This window comes from Gossypium arboreum, chromosome 5 (assembly GCF_025698485.1).
Source record: "Gossypium arboreum isolate Shixiya-1 chromosome 5, ASM2569848v2, whole genome shotgun sequence".
NCBI lineage: Eukaryota > Viridiplantae > Streptophyta > Magnoliopsida > Malvales > Malvaceae > Gossypium > Gossypium arboreum.
Genome location: NC_069074.1, coordinates 78,842,766 through 78,869,216, shown reverse-complemented (window position 1 = coordinate 78,869,216; position 26,451 = coordinate 78,842,766).

The window sequence follows — 26,451 nt, the reverse complement described above, 5'->3', positions numbered from 1 at the left end:
CGTTTCGGCTTTTCTAGACGAGGATGCGATCGACCCGTGACCACACGAGTCACTTGATCGCTGATGGTGGAAATGATCACGAGAGAGGGCGAGTGTCAACATTGTGGCAAATGGCATTCGGGAGCTGTTGGTTTCGTGATCACTCCCGCTATAAGTGTGGATCGGCCGACCACTTTAGGAAGGATTGCCCGAGGATGCTTGAGCAGAATGTCGGTCGAGTGGAAACTCGGGTACTACCGCTGCTCGAGGTAGGCCACCTAGAAATATGGGCAATGTCGGTGGCGGTCGAGAGGATCTAGAGATGCTACCATCGGATCCGAGGCTCGTGCTCTCGCGAGGACTTATGCCATACGCGCACGCCGAGGATGCTGCCTCTCCGGATGTCATTACCGGTACTTTCACTCTTTTCAATACAAATGTGATTGCTTTGATTGACCCCGGTTCTACTCATTCATATATATGTGAAACCTTAGCATCCAAAGAAGACTTGCCTATCGAGTTCATCGAGTTTGTAATTCGGGTATCAAACCCTTGGGTCATTACGTGCTTGTCAACAAAGTGTGCAAGAAAAGTCCCCTAGTGTTCCGAGGTTCTTGTTTTCCCGCGAACTTGATGCTTTTGCCGCTCGATGAGTTCGACGTTATTCTTGGTCCGGATTGGTTGACCATGCACGATCGCGGTTGTAAATTGAAAGAGCAAGACTATCGATTTGAGGAGCTCGAATAACAAGATAATACTGGTTGAGTCTACGGACTTAAAGGAGTTGCCACCGTAATATCGGCGATGTTGGCCCGTAAATATGTAAGAAAAGGGGCGGCGTACCTTGCGACGTGTTCGATGACGAGGAATCGAAAAGAAACCCGAATCTGTGCCCGTGGTTTGTGAATACCCGGATGTTTTCCCAAGAATTGCCGACTTACCACTGTTCGGAAGTAGAATTTGCCATCGAATTGGTACCGTACCATTCCAATTTTGATAGCTCCGTATCGTATGGCATTAACGAGTTAAAGGAATTGAAGGTCCAATTGCAAGAATTGACGGATAGAGGTTTCGCCGACCGAAGTTTTTTTCTCCATGGGCGCACAAGTATTGTTTGTGAAAAAGAAGGACGGAAGCATGAGGTTGTGCATCGACTATCGTCAACTCAATAAAGTGACGATAAAGAATAAATATCTGTTGCCACGAATTGACGATTTGTTTGATCAATTAAAGGGAGCCTCGGTGTTTTCAAAGATAGATTTAAGGTCGGGGTACTATCAGTTGAGGGTCCGAGAATCGGACATACCCAAAACCGCTTTTAGAACGAAGTACGGTCACTACGAATTCTTGGTGATGCCGTTGGGGCTCACTAATGCCCCTGCGGTGTTTATGGATTTAATGAATAGAATTTTCAGACCATACTTGGATCGGTTCGTAGTTGTATTTATCGATGACATTTAGGTCAATTCGAGAGATGAAACTGAACACCTGAGGCTAGTGTTGCAAATCTTACGAGATAAGCAGTTATACGCAAAGTTCGGTAAATGTGAATTTTGGCTGAAAGAGGTTAGTTTTTTTTGGGGCACGTGGTGTCCGCATCGGGTGTCAGGGTGGACCCGAACAAAATTTCGGCCATAGTCAATTGGAAACCTCCAAGGAATGTTACCGAAGTTAGGAGCTTTTTGGGGCTTGCCGGATACTATCGACGATTTGTGAAAGGTTTTTCGATGATAGCTGCGTCGATGACGAAACTACTCCAAAAGATGTTGAGTTCGAGTGGTCGAAATTTGTCAAGAAAGTTTCGATCGACTAAAACTTGTTTAACCGAGGCCCCAGTGCTAGTACAATGAGTCCGTAAAGAGTTTGTCATATCTGATGACGCATCCTTGCTTGGGTTAGGTTGTATGTTGATGCAAGAAGGTCGAGTTGTGGCTTACGCGTCGAGACAACTAAAGCCGCATGAGAGAAACTATCCGACCCATGACCTTGAACTAGCACCATAGTGTTCGCCTTGAAGATATGGCGGCATTACTTGTTTGGAGAAAGGTGTCATATTTATTCGGACCACAAGAGTCTAAAATATTTGATGACTCGTAAAGATTTAAACTGCGACAAAGACGTTGGCTTGAGTTGTTGAAAGACTATGAACTCAAAGCATTGATTATCACCCGGAAAGGCTAACGTGGTGGCCGATGCTTTAAGTCGCAAGGCACTTTATCGCTTTGAGAGCGATGGATGCTCATTTATCCGTTTCACCCGAGGAGGTGCTAGTAGTCGAATTAGAGGCCAAACCATTATTGATTCATCAAATACTTGAATCTCAAAAGGTCGACGCTGAATTGGTCGCTAAGCGAGCGAATGTGTTTCGGATGAAGAATCGAATTTCAGATTGACGACAATGACCGCTGACGCTCAAGGGTCGATTATGTATTCCAAGGATTCGAACTTGTTTCGATGATTTTGAGCGAGGCTCACAAGAGTCGAATGTCAATCCACCCGGGTAGTACTAAAATGTACAATGACCAAACGCCAATTTTGGTGGCCCGGTATGAAATAAGACATTTCAATTTGTTTCAAGGTGTCGATATGTCAACAAGTGAAAGCGGAACATCAAGTGCCATCGGGATTACTTGACCAATCATGATACCGAATAGAAATGGGATCGAGTGACAATGGATTTTATATCCGGATTACCGGTGTCGGCAAGTAAGAAAGATGCGATTTGGGTCATTGTTGATAGATCGACCAAGTCGCTCATTTTATCCCTGTCGCACGGATTTTTCGCCGATAAATTGGCGTAATTATCGTCTCCCAAATTATTCGATTGAATGGGGTGCCTATTTCTATCGTGGTCGGATAGAGACCCAAGATTACGTCGCGATTTTGGAAAAAATTGCAAGAGGCTTTGGGTACCAAGTTGCAATTCAGCACCGCTTTTCACCCCCAAACCGATGGTCAATCCGAGCGGATAATTCAGATACTTGAGGATATGTTAAGATGTTGCGTCCTCGAGTTTAGTGGTTCATGGGAACGGTATTTGCCGTTGATTGAATTTGCTTACAACAACAAACTTTCAATCAAGTATTAAGATGGCACCCTACGAGGCCTTGTACGGTCGTAAATGCCGTGACGCCATTGTTTTGGACCGAGCTCGGTGAAAGCAAGATTTTCGGTGGATTTGATTAGGGATGCTGAGCAGAAAGTGAAAGTAATCCGTGAAAGTCTCAAGATAGCCTCCGATCGTCGAAGTCGACGCGGACCAAGCGTAAGGATATCGAGTATCGTGGGTGATAAAGTGTTTCTCAAGGTATCGCCTTGGAAAAAGATACTCGATTCTACCGTAAGGGCAAGTTGAGCCCGAGGTTCATTGGGCCATATGAGATATCCGAAGCGAGTCGATCCAGTGGCATATCGTTTGATTTTGCCCCCTGAACTCGAAAAGGTTCACGATGTCTTTCACGTTTCGATGCTTCGACGCTATAGATCCGATCCATCGCACGTGATTAGTCCATCAGAAATTGAAATTCAAGCTAATATGAGTTATGAGGAAGAACCGATTCGTATCCTATCACGAGAAGTGAAAGAGTTGTGAAACAAGCGGGTTCCGCTAGTAAAAGTGTTATGGCTCAAGCACGGATAGAAGAAGCTACTTGGGAGACCGAGAACTCTATGAAAGAGCGATATCCAAACCTATTTACGGTAAGATTTTCGGGACGAAAATTTCTTAAGTGGGGGAGAGTTGTGACAGCCCAAAATTGACCCTAGTCGGAAGGTGGTCTCGGGACCACAAAACCGAGGCATAAAAATAATTAAAAATTTATTTTGATGCCTATAATATGTGTGTGCTCATGTATGACATTTTATGATGATTGATTTAGTGTTATAAGGGTGAATTCCACAAGAAAGGACTTAGTAATGAACTTTGAAAGTATGATAGGAAATGTGTGATGACTAATTAAAGCATGCATGCAAAATAATGGACTTGCATGTCAAATTCCCCTTTTATAGGTGGTGGCCGGCCATGACAAGGAGGATGGGCTAAACATGTCATGAAACATGTTTTGTTGGTGCATTAGGGTGAAATAATAAACAAAGGTGTATGGGTGATAAAAAATGAAAAAAAAATGTGTGTGAGTGTGGTAATCCCCCATTGCCGTGAGTTGTAGAGAAGGAAAGAAAAAATTTTGTTCATCCTTTCTTTGAGCCAAAACTAAGGAAGAAGGAGGATTTTTGCTTCATGCTTGGTTTGGAAGAGATCTAGAAGGAGATTTGGCTAAGTTTGCATCAAGATTAAGGTATGTATGAGGTTGTGTTAGGAGTTTCATGCATGCTTTGGTTGCTAACTTGATGTGCATGTTAGCCATGGCTCAAATCTTTGTTAAGCCATGGAAATGGTATTTGGCCAAAGTTGTTATGGTGATAAAGCCATTGCATGCTAAGTGTGAAGCTTGATGATGATGCATGCAATGATGGATTGTCTACTCTTGAGTAAGATTTTGAGTTTTCTTTGTTTTATCATGATTGAAATTGAAAAGGAGCATGATTGTCATATTCGACCATGATGCATTCTTGAGCATGATTCATGCTTCTTGCATGTTAGTTAAAAATTTGTGTTTTGGATGGCTATGGACACCTTGAAAATTCGGCCATGCTCATATATGCATATATATGATTGCACATTATGTTTGGTTATGAACTAAGTGATGAATATATTGGTTTAAAGAAGAAAATGTGGAAGAATGCTTGTGAAATTGCAAGCACAATTCGGCCTAGCACACATATAAGTGCTTGATGCTATATTATAAGTTTTGAGCCACAATGTGCAAAGCATTAATTAGTAAATTGCATGCTGTTTTTGTGAGGTATTAAGTGCAAAATTGACCTCAACATGTACATGAATATTCGGCCTTGGGTAGCCTATTGAAGGCCTTAGCATTTCCTTGATGCTCAAATAAATTGTATTGAATTGCTTGATGTAGTATAAAATGTGCATGACCATTGTGTATTCAAGCTAAAGAGTGGCCATATGACCATTTAAAATCCTTGTCATATTCGCCATAAGCAAGCACAATGAGGTTTTAATAAATTGAATTTGTCTGAATTAGCTCAAGAGCTAAGAGGGCCACAATTGGACAAGGGAAGGAAAAGGTGATCGAATAGCCGAAAAAGCCGCTCGACAACATCCGAGGTAAGTCCTCAAGAAGTGACCTTACTTGAATTATGTAAGATGAAACATGGATGTGTATGATTATTGATCATGTGTGTATGAGTATTTGAATTCCACCCGGGCTAAGTCCCGAAGGCGAATATGCTAATGATTATAATTGTGTTTGAGCCTTAGTAACGAAAATGAAATATGTATGTCCAATGATTATTGATGTATGTGTGCATGAGAAATTGAATGATATCCGGGCTAAGCCCAAGACAATTATGCTGAAATTTATATCCGGTTAAGACCAAGGCAATTGTGCTAGTAGCTATATCCGGGCTAAGACCAAGGCATTCGTGCAAGTTGTTAAATCCGGGCTAAGACCAAGGCATTTGTGCAAATCGTGATATCCGGTAAAGTCCCGTGAGGCCTTGGTGCGGGTTACCATAACCGGCTATGTCCCAAGGCGATTGAACAGTACCGACATCCGGATAAACTCCGAAGGTATGTGATTTGAAAATTATGAGCTTGCTGGAAAATTTCAGCTAATGCACTTGTGAAATTTCCCAATGATAAGGTAAGTGCGGTGTGTGCTTTGCGCTAGGAGTAAGAGCGATGAATATCCGCTCCTATGATGGAGCGAGTTATCGGCCTTAATGAAGCCGTTATTTGTGTATGAACATAAGAGTTGGGATGGTGAAGTAAGTATGATTATGTGAATGTGCATTAATGAAATGATGCATTTACCTATGTGAATGTATTGCTGTAATTAGAGTTGATTATATTCCTTGAGACTTACTAAGCATAAAATGCTTACTCACCGCTTTGGCTCTCGGTTTTCTAGATTTCGCCGATAGCAATCGGATTCGGGATCGTTGAAGTCGAAGTCATCCACACTATCAAGCCTCCATTTTGGTATAAATTTTGGTTGAACTTGTGATGGCATGTATAGGACTACCTCTTGTTTGTTAAATATGTTGTAATGTAAGTATGTACGGCCATGCGAAAATGGCTCGAAAAGGGAAGCATGAACTTAGACTAATTGTGGTTTGTATGTATATATTTGGTGTCATGATGTGGCTATGGATTGGAAATGGGAATGTTGGTCATATGATCAGCCATTGGCATGGTTAAAATGATCATATATGAACCTATGTATGGCAAGACTAGTTGGTTCATGGAGACTACCAAATAGGTAAGACCTACCTTAAAACAGATGCTGCCAGCTGCAGTGGCGTGAATGTGAAAAATCACCAAAATTCATAGGAATGGAATTAAATAGTGAATAAGCTATGTAAATGAACCTTGATGAGTCTATTTTCTTATGGAAGAAACGAAATGGTCATAGGAGTTACAGGTTAAGAGATATTAAAGCTATTGTGAGACAGGGCCAGAATGGTTTCTGGGTTCCCTGTCGCAACTTTAAAATTTACTATAAATTATCCAGAAAGAATTAGGCGACATACCTTATATGTACAGATTCCATTTTGAGTCTAGTTTCATTTGAAACAAACGACACCAGCATTAAAGCCCTGTACAGAGAGATATTCAAGTTATACCGCGCGAAGGTCAGAGCAGTCGATCCCTGTAACATGGGTGATTTTAACTAATAAACTGTACTAGTTGGCCCGACCAAAATTCTAGAAATAAATCCATGGATGGATATATGAGTCTAAATTCAGGAAAATTTACGAAACCAGTTTCCGAGTTGTGAAACTCGAGATATGATTTTAAGGCGACGGTGATGCAGTCTTCCAGCCTGACTGGAAATGTCAAATTGGTGGGCAAACCATGTGAACTTGGCTTGTTAACCCTCGTGTCCGACACCGCAATGGTCTCGGGTTCGGGTGTTACAATTTTATTGGTATCGAGCCACGGTTTAGTCGATTCTAGGACTACCGTGATGTGTTTGGGGTCTAGCTATACATGCCATTAAATGATGAATCGATAGTGTGGGGATTTACGACAATTTGACTTTGTGTTTGTTATTAGCAATGGATCCCGATCCCAACCGAGCGATAGCTGATGGTGTGGAGAGTGTGGCGCCTGCTCCCACGCAAGGGACAGCGCCGCGGACTCTCAACCTATGGCCAGCAATCTTAATGACGAGGCTAGGCAAGCCTTTTATAGTGTGATGAACGAATGGTTCAATCAATACATTTGAACCAACACTACTGTTCCACAACCTCCGTTCCCGACAAATGCAACCCCGCACCTACAATACCTCCGGTGACTGACCAAATAAGGTCAAGTAAGCCCTCATCGATAGGATTCAAAACACGGGCCACTGAATTTAAGGCTACGGATGATGATGATGCCGAGCGAGCTGAATTTTTGGTTAGATAACACTATCCGGTGCTTGATGAGCTATCCTGTACACCCGATGAGTGCTTAAAGTGTACCATCTCCTTGTTACGCGAGTCCGCCTACTATTGGTGGAGTACTCGACTGTGGTGCCTAGAGAGCAAGTGACTTGGGAATTCTTTCAAACCGAGTTCAAAAAAGTATATCACCGAGATTTATCGACCAAAAGTGGAGGAATTTCTTGATCTTAAGCAAGGTTCTATGTCCGTTATCGACTACGAACGAAAGTTTGTGAGGCTTAGCCAGACGCTGCGAGAATGCATTTCGTCCAAGCTATTATGTGTAAACGCTTGAGGATGGGCTGAATGATGATATAAGGATGTTTGTTGGCATTCTCGAGATACGAGAGTTCGAGTACTCGTTGAGCGAGCTTGTAAAGTCAAGAGCTTAGAAAGGAGAAACAAAAAGCTGATGTGGGAACCGGAGAATTCGAAAGAGGTCCTCGGAAAGTCTCTTCAACAAGCATCGAAGGATTTCGAGATGATGTGAGCCGGTCTAGAGGCGTTTGGGCTTTTCTAGACGAGGATGCGATCGACCCCTGTGACCACACGAGTCACTTCGATCGTGATGGTGGAAATGATCGCCGAGAGAGGGCGGAGTGTCAACATTGTGGCAAATGGCATTCGGGAGCTGTTGGTTTCGTGATCACTCCTGCTATAAGTGTGGATCGGCCGACCACTTTAGGAAGGATTGCCCGAGGATGCTTGAGCAGAATGTCGGTCGAGTGGAAACTCGGGTACTACCGCCGCTCGAGGTAGGCCACCTAGAAATATGGGCAATGTCGGTGGCGGTCGAGAGGATCTAGAGATGCTACCATCGATCCGAGGCTCGTGCTCCTGCGAGGACTTATGCCATACGCGCACGCGAGGATGCTGCCTCTCCAGATGTCATTACCGGTACTTTCACTCTTTTCAATACAAATGTGATTGCTTTGATTGACCCTGGTTCTACTCATTCATATATATGTGAAACCTTAGCATCCAGTAAGACTTGCCTATCGAGTTTACTGAGTTTGTAATTCGGGTATCAAACCCCTTGGGTCATTACGTGCTTGTCAACAAAGTGTGCAAGAAAAGTCCCCTAGTGTTCCGAGGTTCTTGTTTTCCGGCGAACTTGATGCTTTTGTCGTTCGATGAGTTCGACGTTATTCTTGGTCTGGATTGGTTGACCATGCACGATGCGGTTGTAAATTGAAAGAGCAAGACTATCGATTTGAGGAGCTCGAATAACAAGATAATACTGGGTTGAGTCTACGGACTTAAAGGAGTTGCCGGTGTAATATCGCCGATGTTGGCCCGTAAATATGTAAGAAAAGGGGCGAAGCGTACCTTGCGACGTGTTTCGATGTGGAATCGAAAAGAAACCCGAATCTGTGCCCGTGGTTTGTGAATACCGGATGTTTTCCCAAGAATTGCCGCTTACCACCTGTTCGGAAGTAGAATTTGCCATCGAATTGGTACCGTACCATTCCAATTTTGATAGCTCCGTATCGTATGGCATTAACGGAGTTAAAGGAATTGAAGGTCCAATTGCAAGAATTGACGGATAGAGGTTTCGCTCGATCGAAGTTTTTTTCTCCATGGGCGCACCAAGATTGTTTGTGAAAAGAAGGACGGAAGCATGAGGTTGTGCATCGACTATCGTCAACTCAATAAAGTGACGATAAAGAATAAATATCTGTTGCCACGAATTGACGATTTGTTTGATCAATTAAAGGGAGCCTCGGTGTTTTCAAAGATAGATTTAAGGTCGGGGTACTATCGGTTGAGGTCCGAGAATCGGACATACCCAAAACCGCTTTTAGAACGAAATACGGTCACTACTTAATTCTTGGTGATGCCGTTGGGGCTCACTAATGCCCCTGCGGTGTTTATGGATTTAATGAATAGAATTTTCAGACCATACTTGGATCGGTTCGTAGTTGTATTTATCGATGACATTTAGGTCAATTCGAGAGATGAAACTGAACACCTGAGGCTAGTGTTGCAAATCTTACGAGATAAGCAGTTATACGCAAAGTTCGGTAAATGTGAATTTTGGCTGAAAGAGGTTAGTTTTTTTTGGGGCACGTGGTGTCCGCATCGGGTGTCAGGGTGGACCCGAACAAAATTTCGGCCATAGTCAATTGGAAACCTCCAAGGAATGTTACCGAAGTTAGGAGCTTTTGGGGCTTGCGGATACTATCGACGATTTGTGAAAGGTTTTTCGATGATAGTCTGCGTCGATGACTAAACTACTCCAAAAGATGTTGAGTTCGAGTGGTCGAACATTTGTCAAGAAAGTTTCGATCGACTAAAAACTTGTTTAACCGAGGCCCCGTGCTAGTACAATGAGTCCGGTAAAGAGTTTGTCATATCTGATGACGCATCCTTGCTTGGGTTAGGTTGTATGTTGATGCAAGAAGGTCGAGTTGTGGCTTACGCGTCGAGACAACTAAAGCCGCATGAGAGAAACTATCCGACCCATGACCTTGAACTAGCAGCCATAGTGTTCGCCTTGAAGATATGGCGGCATTACTTGTTTGGAGAAAGGTGTCATATTTATTCGGACCACAAGAGTCTAAAATATTTGATGACTCAGAAAGATTTAAACCTGCGACAAAGACGTTGGCTTGAGTTGTTGAAAGACTATGAACTCAGCATTGATTATCACCCGGGAAAGGCTAACGTGGTGGCTGATGCTTTAAGTCACAAGGCACTGTCTGCTTTGAGAGCGATGGATGCTCATTTATCCGTTTCACCCGAGGAGGTGCTAGTAGTCGAATTAGAGGCCAAACCATTATTGATTCATCAAATACTTGAATCTCAAAAGGTCGACGCTGAATTGGTCGCTAAGCGAGCCGAATGTGTTTCGGATGAAGAATCGAAATTTCAGATTGACGACAATGACTGCTTGACGTTCAAGGGTCGATTATGTATTCCAAGGGATTCGGAACTTGTTTCGATGATTTTGAGCGAGGCTCACAGTAGTCGAATGTCAATCCACCCGGGTAGTACTAAAATGTACAATGACCTGAAACGCCAATTTTGGTGGCCCGGTATGAAATAAGACATTTCTGAATTTGTTTCAAGGTGTCTGATATGTCAACAAGTGAAAGCGGAACATCAAGTGCCATCGGGATTACTTCAGCCAATCATGCCCGTGTGCATGCCCGTGTGCATTACTTCAGGCTGTGGTCAAGCCTGTTAAAGAGGCATGGGCGTGTGGTCCACCCGTGTGAGTCGTGCTTCGATTCTGCCAAATTGACACAGCCATGTGGTCTGCCCGTGTGAGGAGGTCCAGGCCGTGTTGATTTCGTATGTTGGCCCATTTTCTCTGTTTTTGGCCTGTTCTAGTTCCTTTCACTCTCCTATGCTCACCTAAGTATAAAATATGAAATTAAGGCATTAGGAGCATCTAATTCACCAATTTTAAAGAAAAATCATCCATAAAATATGCTAAGCATAGGATAGAAATATGTATAAATTACGATTTATCATTCAGCTTTAAAGGCGAGACCCCCAAAAAGTGCTGGTAATGGAGCTGATAGCAAAAATATGACACGAGAGACGGCAGTATGATCTGAGGCTAAGGCTCCAGTTAGAGCCTATGCCATACGAGCACGTGAAGAAGCATCGTCGCCTGACGTGACCACTGGTACATTTTCTCTTTATTATATTGTTGTTATTACATTGATAGATCCATGCTCTACACATTCATATGCATGCATGAAATTAGCGTCTAGCTTGAATTTACCCGTGAAGTCTACAGAATTTGTGATTAGAGGGTCAAACCCATTTGGCAAGCATGTCTTGTCGATAAAGTATGCAAGAAATTCCCTTTCATTATTAGAGGTCTTTGTTTTTCGACCGACTTAATGTTGTTGCCGTTTGACGAATTTGATGTTATTTTGGGGATGGATTGGTTGACACTTCATGGTGCTATAGTAGATTGCAAACGAAAAGTTGTAGAATTGAGACATGAGAATGGTGAAGTCCTTCGAGTCAAATCAGATGAACTTAGTGGCTTGCCAATCATAATTTCTTCGATGACCACTCAGAAATGTATGAATAAAGGATACGAAGCATATCTGACTTATATGTTGAATACAAAGGAATCTAAGTTGAAAGTCGAATCAGTACCTATTGTATGTGAGTTCGCAGATGTGTTCTCGGAAGAATTACTAGGTTTACCCCCTGTTAGAGAAGTTGAATTTGGTATTGATTTAATGCCAAGGACTGCACTATCTCTATCGCTCCGTATAGGATGGCTCAAACGGAGTTAAGGGAATTAAAGTCATAGTTGCAAGAATTTGTTGACAAAGGCTTTGTGAGACCCAATTTTTTGCCTTGAGGTGCTCTTGTGTTATTCGTAAAGAAGAAGGATGGCTCCATGAGATTATGTATTGATTATTGGCAACTTAATAAGGTAACAGTTAAGAACAAATATCCATTGCCAAGAATTGATGATTTGTTCGATCAGCTAAAAGGAGCAACATGCTTTTCCAAGATAGACTTGAGATCCGGTTATTACCAACTGCGAGTTAAGGAGACAGACATACCTAAGACTACTTTTAGAACAAGGTATGGTCACTATGAATTTCTTGTTATGCCTCTTAGATTGACGAATGCTCCGAATGTGTTTATGAATTTGATGAATAGAATATTTCGTCCATACTTGGAAAAGTTTGTTGTAGTGTTCATAGGTGAGATTTTAATTTACTCAAGAGATGAGACTGAACATGCCAAACATCTGAGGATCGTTTTGTAGACTTTGAAGGATAAGCAATTATATTCCAAGTTCAGTAAAATTGAGTTTTGGCTTCAGGAAGTTGGATTCTTAGGCCATATTGTTTCCAGTGATGGTATTCAGGTTGATCCTAGTAAGATTTCTGCCATTGTTGAATGGAAGCCTCCAAGGAATGTAACCGAAGTTAGGAGCTTTTTGGGCTTACCTGGTTATTACCGAAGGTTTGTAAAAGGATTTTCTATGATAGCCACTCCTATGACGAGACTGCTACAAAAGAATGTTAAGTTTGAGTGGACAGAAAAGTGCCAACAAAGCTTTGAAAAGTTGAAAATGCTATTAACCGAGGCGCTAGTGCTAGTACAACTGGAACCAGGGAAAGAATTTGTAATCTACAGCGATGAGTCCTTGAATGGACTAGGATGTGTGCTTATGCAAGAAGGAAAAGTTGTAGCCTATGTTTCGAGACAGCTGAAATCTCATGAGAAAAATTATCCAACTCATGATTTAGAATTGGCCACCATAGTGTTTGCCTTGAAGATTTGGCATCATTATTTGTCCGGGGAAAAATGTCATGTCTATACCAATCATAAAAGCCTCAAGTATTTGATGACTCAAAAATATTTTAATTTAAAACAACGGAGATGGTTGGAAATGTTGAAAGATTATGAGCTTATAATTGATTATCATCCGGGAAAGGCGAACGTGGTCGTCGACATTTTGAGCAAGAAGTCTCTATTCACTTTGAGGGCAAAGAATACACAAATGACCTTATATGATGATGGTTCCATTTTAGCTGAATTAAGAGCTAGGCCGATTCTTCTCCGTCAGATTTTTGAAGCTCAGAAATCCGATAAGGAATTACAAGCTAAGAAAGTTCAATGTGAAGCAACCAGTGAACCCGACTTTCAGATTGACTTCAATGGATGCTTAAGATTTCGAGAAAGAATCTGTGTTTCGAAGAATGTCGAGTTGATCCAGACTGTTTTACACGAGGCACATAACAGTCGTATGTCAATTTAAAAGAAATTGAGTATCAAATGGGTGATAAGGTATTCTTGAAGGTATCACCCTGGAAAAAGGTTTTAAGATTCAGTAGAAAAGGCAAATTAAGTCCTCATTTTATTAGGCCTTATGAGATTATCGAGAGAATAGGACCGGTTGCCTATCGCTTAGCTCTACCATCAGAGTTTGAAAAGATCTATGACGTGCTCCATTTATCCATGTTACATCAATAGAGATCAGACCCCTCACATGTGATTACCCCGATAGAGGTTGAAATTCAACCGGACATGACTTACGGTGAGGAACCGGTTAAGATTTTGGTCAGGGAAGTTAAGCAACTGAGGAATAAAAGTATTGCCCTTGTGAAGGTATTATGGCATAGACATGGGGTTGAAGAAGCCACTTGAGAACTAGAGGAGACTATGAGAAGTCAATATCCGAACTTGTTTACTTGTAAGACTTTCGAGGACGAAAGTCCTTAAGTCCCTAAAAGGGGGAGAAATGTAACATCCCAAAATAGGGCCTAGTCAGAATAGTGGTTTTGGGGACGTAAATCTGACATTAAATATTTATTTTATGATTGTTATGAGGTTTAGAATATGAATATATGCATGTGTTAAAGTTTCATGAAGAAATTCTAAGTATAAGGTGTCCAATTGGAAATTAGGGACCAAATTGAATAAGTTGCAAAATTTGTGTTTTAGAAGCAATTTATATGAAATTGATTTGGATTATTAATTAGGAGGTCTAAAAGAGCAATTTTCCCAATTTCTAAGTTTTCTGAAAAAAATGGGCTTGTATGGAAAAATTTGAAGGAAAGGCATTAAGGGCATTTTGGTCATTTGGTATATTAATGAAATAAAAAGGGAAAATAAGCCAAAAATTAGCTCATTCTCTCCATGTTGCTGCCGAAATTTTAGGGTTCTCCATAGGTAAGGTTTTCAAGCTTTCCAAGCTCTATAGTAAGTGATCCCAACCCCGTTTTTAATGTTCTTCGTGTTTTTGAATTCCTGGTAGCTTGCTCTCTCTATTTCTACCCATATTTCATGCTAGGGTTCATGTTTAGAAATTTACCAATGCATGAGAAGCTTATGTTTTGATTATTTATGGAGGGATATGAGATTTTAAATGCTAGTAAACAACTTTTACTAAGTAGATTTTCATGAAAAGGGCTTTAAGGACTATTTTGTAAAAGTTGTAGAAAAGGGTAGAAAAATGTGAAATGAAGGAAAATGTGGGCTGTTATGAACATGAAAAATGTTCGATTAGTCTTGGGTAACTAGGAAATCCCATACATTGTATTATTCGAGCCTAGGGACTAAATTGCAATTATATGAAAGTATAGGGGTAAAATAGTAATTTTATTCAAGTATGAATTTTGGGTCGTTTTGAGTAATGTATGTATTAAATGAGCTAAATTTGGTATTATATATCAAGAGAATCGAGACACGGCCTTGATCGAGGAAAGACAAGGTTTACGAGGTTTAGGCTCGATTTCTAATATTTTGTACCGAGGTAAGTACATATGCAAATAAATACATTAATTATTTTTATTAAATGATTTATTGATAATTGTATGATTAAAATGCTTATTTGGCTATGTTGATAATATAACATGTTTTGATGCTTTGCTATATGATTGTGAGATGTTGGCCATGTGAAAGAAACCAATTATATGAGTACGTTCGGTAAAGGTTTGAAAGTCTAAAAGCCCCGTTTGAACCTTAGGAATCGTTGAGGATATAAGTGACATGTCACTAGGATAGTTCTGTGTGTTATGAGCTCATTTAATATGTGATACATGGTAGGATCCGAGTGCTGGGTATCTTGAGTTGCGTTCAGATACTCTTTTAGCTCTTTGAGTAGCCTCGTTGAGAGCGGCATGTGATTATGGGATATGAGGCACTTCAGTGCACATTCTATCAGGTAGCCAAGGCTAAGTTCAGGCACTTCGGTGCATTTCTTCTGTGTGTCCAAATCATATTCCAAGAGTTCAACGTGTAACGTAATATGAATTCTGAAAGTAAAATTTAAGTAAGCCTTATGTGTGCAAGATGGCACAGGTATGTAATAAAACCTTATGAGGACTTAGTATATGATGATATTATTAAAAGATATGCATCTGAATAAGCATGTGCGTATGAATACTGAAGGTAAGTATATATATGACATGATGAAAAGTATCATAATAGATAAGTAATTATGCTTAGATTATCAATAGTTGCAAAATGTAGATTATTTGTATGTGTACTTGCTAAGATTTATAGCTTATCCTCCTCTCTTTTCCCTTCTCTTTAGACACGTCAAGCTAGCTCAAAGGATCGAGGAACATCGGAGCTCAGATCACACTATCTTCAAGGATTTTCGGTACAAAAGGGTTTAATTATTTTGGTCATGGCATGTATAGGAAACTTGTTTATTTTGTGTATATGTGTCATGTTGAAGTAGCCAAGTGTAATGGCTTATTTGGGCATTGATTATTTTATATATGGCCATGTGATTTGGTCCATATTAATGATTGGGATGTATCCCAAAGTTTACCTTTGCATGCATACTAAGATGTGTATGTGTTGGTTTGATGGATGACTATTTATTTGCTTGTATGTGGTTGCATGATTTAGCCCTCATAATGGATTGATAATAAGGAATATGGTAAACCATGAAATTGTTATGGAATGACTAAAACATAAGGTTGTATGAATACTAATGGACTAGTATAAAAAAAATGGTCGTAGTGATGCTATAATGTTGCATGTTTAAGTGTCTAAATATATCATGGAATATGCCATTAAACATATGGAAGTGTATGATTGTTTAAGGGTGACCAATGGCTTGGAGAATAGCCTCCAAATGGTCCACACGGGTAGACACACGAGCATGTGTCTAGGCTGTGTGTGATACACGGTCAGCCCCATGGGCGTGTTATTTGGCCGTGTGTCTCCTGCACCTTGAATTTTAGGTTATCGTGCATGGTAGTAAACACACGGGTAGAGACACAGCCGTGTGTCTCAATCGTGTAGAGGACACGACCTCTAGCCACGGGCATGTGCTTGGCCGTGTGCCACAAATTTGTATGATGACGTCATAAAAAGAATGCTCGCCAAAATCACACAAGCTACCACACGAGGGTGTGCTAGGCCGTGTGAGGGACACGGGCGTGTGCTCGGCCATGTGAAAACCCCTGTAGGTTCGAATTGGAAAATAAACCCAATAATTCCACACAAGTGTTAGACATGGGCGTGTCCCCAAGCACAAGGGCGTGTGCATTACCTCCACACCGGCGTGTGAGGCTTTAACCTGAAAATTTTCTTAGAATTTTCATAAGTTCTCGGTTTAGTCCCGGACCGCTAATGATGTATGTTTTGGGCCTCGTAGGTCCATAATAGGGACAAATTGACTTCAATTGATTGGTTTTAGTTTGGATGAAATTTCATGGCCCGGTTTTGTAAGTTTGGTTCTGTTTTAGTCTGGTAATGCCTCGTACCCTATCCTGGCATCGGATACGGGTAAAGGGTGTTATAATAATCCAGCGTTCCCTTCGTGTTTTGGATTCCTCTAGTGAATCAAACTCTCTTTTACTTACCAAAAATGCAGTATTCACAAAACTTCAGTTTGCTAATTCTTTATCCATCAAAAAGTCATCATTTGCTTAATTCTGTCAAGTGGTTCTCACTCATATACCCTAGACGCATCTGCCAAAGTCTAGTAACATCATCATCTAACAAGGAAGAGGAAGTGACAACTGCATCACCAATAACAGTAGAACCTTGCAAAACATATAACTTGACAATCTTTCTCTACCATTTCATTACAATGAGGAGCCCTTGGTAATCTTCAAAACCCCACCTACAGCTATGTACTTGTGCCTTTTTGAATTAAGAGTACTCAACAGAATCAAATTCTTCTTAAATTTTGGTACATGCAATACACCACTAAGTGTTCTGATGACTCCATTGAACATCTTAATTTTGATCATACTAATACATATGATTTTACATAAAGCATTATTTCTTATCAAAACCACACATTCAGAAACAATTTCATATGTTGTAAACCAATCTCGATTGGGGCTCATATGGAAGATGCAACTAGAATCGATGATTCACTCCTCGCTTACTTTATAGTTGTCGACAGAAGCAATTAAAATTTTACCATCGTTGTAGTCTTCTACAACATCTGCCTCACCAAAATGTCCTGGTTGTTTTCCCTTTTGATTCGTAGGTTCCCTTTTGATCTTATTTTGCAACTTATAGCACTCAGATTTAATGTTCTCTTTCTTATTGTAGCAATTATAGTCTTTACTTCTATTTGAAGATCTCGATCTACCCTTAGATTTACTGTGAGGATTTTGTTCATGTGTCCTCCCACGACTATCATCAATATTTTATTCTTGTCTCCCACGAACAATGAGATTCTCTCCCTGAGAGTCGGATCCAACCACAAGATGTTTCATCTTGTCATACGAGGTTAATGAAGCATATATTACATCAACTGTGAGAGATTCGCGGCTGTACAAAATCATGTCTCTAAAGGTTGAATAAGATGGGGGCAACGAACAAATTAGAATTAACCCTAAATCTTCTTTATCATATTGAACTTCTGTGACCTCTAGATCAGAGAGAGTTTCTTTAAACATAGTTAAGTGTTCATGCACTGACGCGCCTTCATCCAAACGATGAGTATAAAGACGCTACTTTATATGATACTTGCAAGTTAGGGTTTATGGCACGCATAGTTGCTGCATCTTTGCCCATAATGGAGCGATGCTCTTCTCCTTCATCACATCCTATAGAATTTCATTCGATAGATACAAATGTAATTGCGTTAAAGCCTTTCGATCTTTACACTTCTTTTCTTCCTCTGTCAATGTCGAAGGCATCTTGTCTATCCCTAGCAGGGCATCCTCCAAATCCATCTACGTAAGAACTGTCTGTATCTTTATTTGCCACAACAAAAATATGGTGTTACGATCCAACAACGAAATATCATACTTTAGTGTTGCCATTATCGTGATCGAGATAAGCAACTCGAAAAGCTCTTATACCAATTTTTAAAAATTGAACGTCGACAAAGGCAATATAGAACAATAGCAAAGCAAAGAGAAAGAAAAACTAGAACATACAGATTTTATGTGGAAACTCATTCAGAAAAAACTACGGGCAGAAGAGAAGAAAATTCACTAATGTTGAAATTCGAATGATACAAGAGGAGTTTCAACTACATCTACCTTATTCTAATCAATGTCAAATAGATAAAGTGTAGTAAGGTTGAAAAAACTTATTCTAATCAATGTCAAATAAAATAAGTATAGTTCTATATGGATTTTACTTTTATTTTGTTTTTACCATTGTATTTTATTTTAACAAGGATTCAAGTCATTCAACTCTAGCAATATCAATTTGTTTCATACATAGATACATCATTTCATTTCTTATTGTGATGGAATAATGTATAAAAATTTGATTTTCATAAACTACCTTTACTTTTGTTTGCTCTATAACTTTTTAAATTAAGATGGTTTAATCTCAAACATATGAGTTTATAATGCATCAATTAGGAGTTGTACAATAAAAGAACTTGGTACCTAATGCATGCCCATTCATTAAGTGTCAAATAAATTCATTCTTCAAGGGTTGTCTTTCTTTTTGCATGTTTTGTGTGTATGCTTGAAGACAAGCAAAGGCTAAAGTGTGGGGGAATTGATTTGCCACAAATTGGTATGGTAAATTACGCTTTTTCGACGCACTTAAGGAGCTTTTTCTGAAGCAAAATAGAGCTTCTAGCATAGTTTTTCGTCATTTTTGCATTTTCGATTAATAAGTGAAAATGTCTCATTTTTGTCTATTTTTTTTACCCAAATTGACTGATAGTGTCATTGGAATCGTAATAGTTGATTGAGTATTGTAGGGAGTCATCGAAGGCCCAAATGTGAGTGAAAATGTCACCTAGAATAGGGTATCATGATAGCAAAGTGTAAAAGTCGCAGCACCTCTAACAGGCCGAAATGAAGAAGAAAAAGTCATCTAATGGTTGGAATTATGAAACGTCACCTGTCCCAGAATTAACGACTTTAAGAAAAAGTGCCAAACTAACTGACAGAGTAAAATTTCAGGTACCGATTTGGGACAAAAAAACAATAAGTACAAATCTGGGAGAAGTGGACAAGTTTGTGTACCAGTCTTATATTTAACCCTTTTTAATATAATATTTAGGGCCAATTGGAATTATTTTTTAAATTATATATTTTAATTACTTTTTTGTGTATTTAAAAATGATTTAGACTTTTTGAGATATTTTTTGGTTAACGTTTAGAATAATTTATTTGTATGTCAAGAAAGTCATAAAAAGACGACCTCACTAACTCTGGATGTCCAAGAGCGGTTTCAACATTAGGGTGAAGTTGTTAGTAGAATTTCTAAAATGGTTTTTGATGCTATGGATGGCTTGTCAAGAGACATAACAAGACTAAGAGCTCTTGAATTCAAGGAAATTCCTTCACATATTACCAATAATACCAAATATATACCACATTTTAATGTAATTATTTATGAATATTGTTGTTCCTTATATTCTATTCTCGTAGTAATAATTTACAATCTCAGCAATATCTCATATCATAATAAACTCTTTCATTTTAGGATTCCATTGGAGTAATTGATGGTACTCATATAGAAGCTATAATTCATAAGGAAAATCAATTGCATTATAGAGGAAGGAAAGAGGAAGGAAAAGGACACCCACTATTAATGTATTGAAGGCATGTACTTTTGATTTTCTTTTTACATATGCACTAAGTGGTTGGGAGGGATCAACTCATGATTCTCGTATTTTCCTAGATATAATTGGGAACCCAAATCTAAATGTTCCAAAACCTCCTTCGAGTAATTTCTTTCCATTTTAGTTAATATTTTATCCTCATTTGTTTGTACATATTCATTTTAATTTTAAACTAAAGGCTTTTTAATTTTGTGGCTCTATTTGGACATGTTTAGGTAAATATTACTTAGCAATCAAAGGGTACTCTAAAAGACAAGGCTACTTAAGAAGTTTTGGTATCACCAATCAGAGTTTCGTGGTGCAAATCCAAGAGTGCATTGAGAAATTTTCAATCAAGTACATTCATCCTTAAGAAGTTGTATTGAGAGGGAATTTTGCATTTTAAAGGCACGGTGGAAGATTTTAACGAAAATGCCAATATATTCACCTTAAGATTAAAATAGAATAATTTGTGTTGCATTTGCATTACATAACTACAGCATATTAAGTAAAGTTCTTGACCCAACATTTAGGGTCATAGACGCAAATCCGAATTTTATTCCTCTCAAAGTATTTTTGAATGTTGAATGCATTTCCACTCAAGAAGTTAAGCATATGATTACTAATGAAATGAAAAAAAATTCATAATGACATCACTACTAGTTTGATGGTAGCTAGATGACAACGTCGTGTTTCATAAATATTTGTTTTACTTGTTTCAATATGTATTTATTTCTTGAATATTTATATACTCTTAATTTATTTTTAATTTACTTATGTAAAATGATTTCTTATGCAACTTTATATTAATTGAAATATGCTACTTGACAAATTTATTCAAAATGTGACATAATTATCACTAATTTACATACTAAGAACATGACATAATTACTACTAAGAATATAGTTTACAATTAAATTAATACACTATTAATATTTATCAATTTTCACAAGATTAATATTTACAAACAAGAAACGTAAGAAATTCTTTTATTTAAATTTTCAAAAACATTCGCTAATTAATTTTCATAATGGATGTTCCAATTCCTTGATAATAGTGTTTTATAACAATAACTTCACCAAATAAATACTAAAGTATTATAAACAAATAAATTCTTAATAATAAAATGTGTCATGCCATTATTTGTCATTTTACACATCAGCTTTCAGCTGTCAGCTAAGTTTTACCAAACACTTTTAAATAAACAGTTAATAAAAGCAGTTGATCAAACCAGTCACTGCAATCAACTATGAACCAATTGTCAAATAGGACCATTAATTTTTCATATTTTAAACCGATAAAGAAAATAAAATCAAAACATAACGGTTTTTTAATAAACAAACTTAAAGTTTTTAAAACATAACAACAATTAATTCTTTAATTTTTTTATCTCACTTTAAAATTTCATAAAATTGTTTTTTTATATTCAACATTATTGTCATTTATAATTTTATCCTTTCTCTAAATTATTGAAAAACTAATTTACTACTATTAAATTTGTAACACATGTCCCATTCAAGTAATTTAATATTATTTTAGGGTTAAATATAAAATTGGTATCTGAAGTTGTTCACTTTTCTCAGATTAGTACATATGATTTTTTTTGCTCCAAATTAGTACTCGAATTTTTTTCGTTGACTAGTTTGGTACTTTTTTCTAACGTTGTTATGTCTGAGACAGGTGGCATAATAGGATTGTGACATGTGGCATAATGACATCATGATGATGTCACTTCCTTTTTCCTTTTTTTTTTATGCTTTCCTACTTCCATTTTATTTTTTTCTTTTCTTCTTATTATCTTCCTCTCTTTCTCAACCCTAGTTGTCGCCAACATGCACCACAGTCGCACTCCGACGTTGTCACCGACATTTGTTTTCCAGTCAACTTTTTCCTCCTTCTCTTTCATTTACTCTAATTTATTTTCACAGAGAACTCCTTGAAATCTCGTTGGGATTCTCTTCCACCAGTCAGCTTAGCTCCACTCTGATGTCATCACCGATCAGAGCAGCACCAAACGATCCACATTGCCTTTCTCTCTCCTGCTTCTTCTCCTCTTCTTTTCTACTTTGTTTTTTGTTTTCAAAGCCCTTGGTCGCCGATTCACTACTGTTGTTTTCTAAAATTGAACCAAGCCACCACATTAAATCATCTTGGAACTTGACCATGGCTTCTCCTTACCATGTCCAACATCTTAACCATTTGGATTTACTGACCATGGCCTGAATCTCAAGAACCCAAAAAATAGAAATAAGTCTTGGTTTTGATTTGCTTCTTATCACCTTCTTTTTGTTTGGTTTTTTGTTCTTATGGATTGATGGATTTTGTTTGTTATGTTAATTTTTTATGGATTTTGTTTGTGATATTATTTTTATTGATTTTTTAATGGAGTGATGGGTGTTCTTAAATTTCTTTTCAAAAAGGCAAATTGTTAAAGGGAAATGAGTCAAGTGAGAACGTGTTTAGGCAAATTGGAGCCTTGAAAAAAGACAACAGCCTCGGCTCCACTAATCTAGCCGTCACCTTCTAGGTCCACTTTCTAAAAATAAGCATTGAACATATTATTCTAGTTTTGCGCCGCCATTCTTTTAGTTCCAGTCAACCTAAATATTTATGCAATGACCACCAAGTTGGGATTTGAATACAATCAAACCCACGAAAACATAGAACAAATGTAACATCCCAAATTAGGGTCTAGTCAGAACAGTGGTTTCGAGACGACATCCAAATTAGAAATAATTATTCTATAATTATTATAAGATCTATGATATGATTTCATGCTTTTGTGGAAATTTCATGACGAAATTTAATTGATAAAGTGTCCAATTTGACATTTAAGACTAAATTGTAAAAGTTGCAAAATGTGAGTTCTAGAAGGTTTAAGCTTGAATTTGCCATGGATTATTAATTAGAGGTCCTTAAATAGCAATTTGCCCAATTGCTATTTTTATGGACAAAAATGGGCATGAATAGGAAAATTTTGAAAAGCCTTAATGGCTTTTTTGTCATTTGGTTAATAAAAGAACAAAATTGGAAAAATAAGTCAAAATTGTGTCCATCTTCCTCCCTTATTGCCGAAAATCCTAAGGAGCCATAGCTAGGGTTTTGTTCATCCTTTCAAGCTCAATAGTAAGTACATCTTAGCCTCTTTTTTTATATTCTTTATGTTTTTGAGATCCTTGAAGCATGATCTAGCTATTTCTACCATTATTTTAAGCTAGGGTTCATGTTCAAAAACTTACCCATGTGTGACATGCATGTATTTTGATGTTTAATGGAGGAATATGAAAGTTTGATGTATGATAAACATCGTTTACTAAGTGGTTTTTCATGGAAACACCTAACAAGGACCTTTTAGTAAAAGTTGTAAAAATGAGTAGTAAAAATATGATTTGAAGGAAAGTGTCGGTTGTTATGAGCATGTGTTAGGTTCGGCTAGGCTTAGGTAACAAAGAAAATGGAGATATTTCATTTTACGAGCCTAGGGACTAATTTGTAAATATGTGAAAGTTTAGGGAAAAATTATAATTTTTCCAAAATATAGTTTTTGGACTCATTTGAATAATGTGATGATTAAATGAGCTGAATTTACTATTATAGATCAAGAAAAACAGAGTCCGGACTTAGACTAGGGAAATAATAAGATTTTAGACTAAATCGAATTAATTGTCCATATTTTGTACTGAGGTAAGTTCAGTGTAAATAATGCAATGTATTATCATGTTCTTAATGCTTTATTAATGTATGAGTTTCTATGTCTAAATTATTATGATGAGTGTATAAACGACGTTATGGTCTATGAAGATGACATTGTGAATGAGCTCGATAAAGATGTGACCTCAAGAAAATCCCATTTGAACTTTAGGAATAATTTAGGATACAATGTGACATGTCACTAGGAACTATATGTGTTAACCTCATAATATATGCGATATGTGTCTATGTGAATCCGGGTGGTAGATACGTTCTACCGATGGTTGGGTAGCCCGGCATGTGTTGCGAGTACCTGTCAGCTTGTGTGAGTAGCCCGGGTAGTTACGTCCTGGCTGTCAATTGTAAGCAGGCCCGTGATTAGCTCGAGAGAGAACAACGTGTGATTTGTGATATGAGGTAGCATGTGGCTACGTTTGAAGCACTATGTACAAGCCTTCCGTGTATCTGATAGTATTCTGAGTGTTCAGCAGGTAAATCAGTGAGTTATTTGACAAATAAGTCATTGATGAGGAAATATGAGAATGTAGTATGATTTGGTACAAGTATGTACGAAAAATTCATATGAATAAACTCAGTATGTAATGATCTTTTAGTAAGATTGAAAAAAATGTGTAAGTTATGCCTATGAATTTATGATGACATATATGTAAACTATGTTATGTCAATGGTATATATATATTCATGATTATGTTGCTATATATTTGCATGTGAAATTACTAAGCTTTATGCTTACTCCCCTCTCTTTTCCATTTTCTTATAGTATCACCAAGCTAACTCAGGGATTGAAGGACGTCGGAGACTCAATCACACTATCAATAGGACATTTGGGTATAGTTAGTCTCAACATTTTGAGTATGGCATGTGTAGGGACTTGGTATTTTTGTTATATGTCATATTGGTTTACCCAAATATGTTGGCTTTTAATAATTTGATGATTCATTTTATATATGGCCATGAGATATGGCTCATATTAATTATGGGGATGTAATTCTATTCATATATGCATGCATGTGCTAAGGTCACTCATGATGTGGATAAATTCATTTGGCATAGATGAATTGTGGATACAATTGTGGATGTTTGATGATGGAATTGTGAGTAAATGGCATAATAACAACTAATTGCAAGAATATGTAAAATGGAAGTAAATTGATGTTTTGTAACAGCCCAATTTAGACCCTATTTGGAACAATGATTTCGAGACCACAAATCCGAGTCAGAAAAATATTTTAATATTATTTTCTGTGTTTATAATGTGTGAATTTATATGTGTAAAATTTTTGTGTTTTAATTTTGTCGTTTGAGTGCTCGATTTAATAAAAGGGCTTAATCGCATAAAATGGAAATTTTATGGTTTAATTTGTAAGGGTCGAATTGTTGTTGTCTTTATTGCATGGGTTATTTAAGTTGCAATATTACCATAGTTAAAGGTGATGGACGGTTGTGACCATATTTTATAATGGTTTCATAGTGATTAACAAAGGTTAAAAAAGTAAAATGTTAAATAATATGTATTATAATAAAACATAAAATTAAAAGCCATGCATTATGTTCATACTTTTGACCAGAACTTGAGAAAGAAAGAAAAGAAATAAGCTTTAGGGTATTCGACCATTGTTGAAGCTTGATTAACGTATGTAACTAGCTTGGTTTTTGATAATTTTTACGTTTTTGAGATTGTTGCAGTGTAATGTACAAAGCCCATGCTTGAATTTCTGATTTTGATGAATATTTTGAGTTATTCCATTGATGAATAATTGAGCTTTGTGATGTTAGATGATGAATTATGAAAGATATGTTTTGGATTAATATGTTTTGTATTGGAATTTTTGATGATTTTGAGTAATTAGGCCTAAATTGCAAAAAAATAAATTAAGGGACTAAAATGTAAAATAAATGAAATGTATGTACTTGTATGAGCATAAGGAAGATTCAGCCTAAGCATGGTGTGTGCAAATTTTGCATGTTCTATGTTTTGTGCTATTTGGACTAAATTTCTAAAAGTGTATAATGTCAAGGGCAAAATGGTAAATTGCCCATTTATGTGTTTTTGGACTAAATTGAATGAAATTATGTTTGAATGAGTTTACTTTGAATATTTTTAGATCAAGAACCAAAGCAATTGGATTTGGATCAGGGGAAAACCAAAGTTGTTAATTAGTCGTCCTGTTCCAATTATCGTTATCCGAGGTAAGTTTATAAGCAAATAGATGATATTTATTTGATTAAATAAGAAGCTATATATGCTAAAATGAATAATGTGATAGTATATATGTGGAAACCGAATATGTATAAGCTTGAAATCTATGTTCGATTCGATTGAGTTACGACGTCTGACAGTCCTATACGAATCTTAAGAATAGCTAGGATACATATGTCATGACATAGGATTTTCGATAAGTGTATTCATGTAAGACCACATCTGGGACATTGGCATTGATATGTGATTACATGTAAGACCATGTCTGGGACATCGGCATCGTATTTGATTCGTGTAAGACCCTGTCTGGGACAGTGGCATCAAGATATGATTACATGTAAGACCATGTCTGGAACGTTGGCATTGTACGATATGTGTGATTATCTGAGTATCCTATTCAATGCTGAATGGTTCAACGGGTAATGATAAGTTGTGATCGAATGTGTAAATGAAGCTAAGTGATCAGGTATGTGATAGTTGATTACCTATTGAAAATAAGGTAAGTTGGTTATTTGATATGTGATGCAAAATAAACATGAAGCTAATGTAAATATATGTGTAA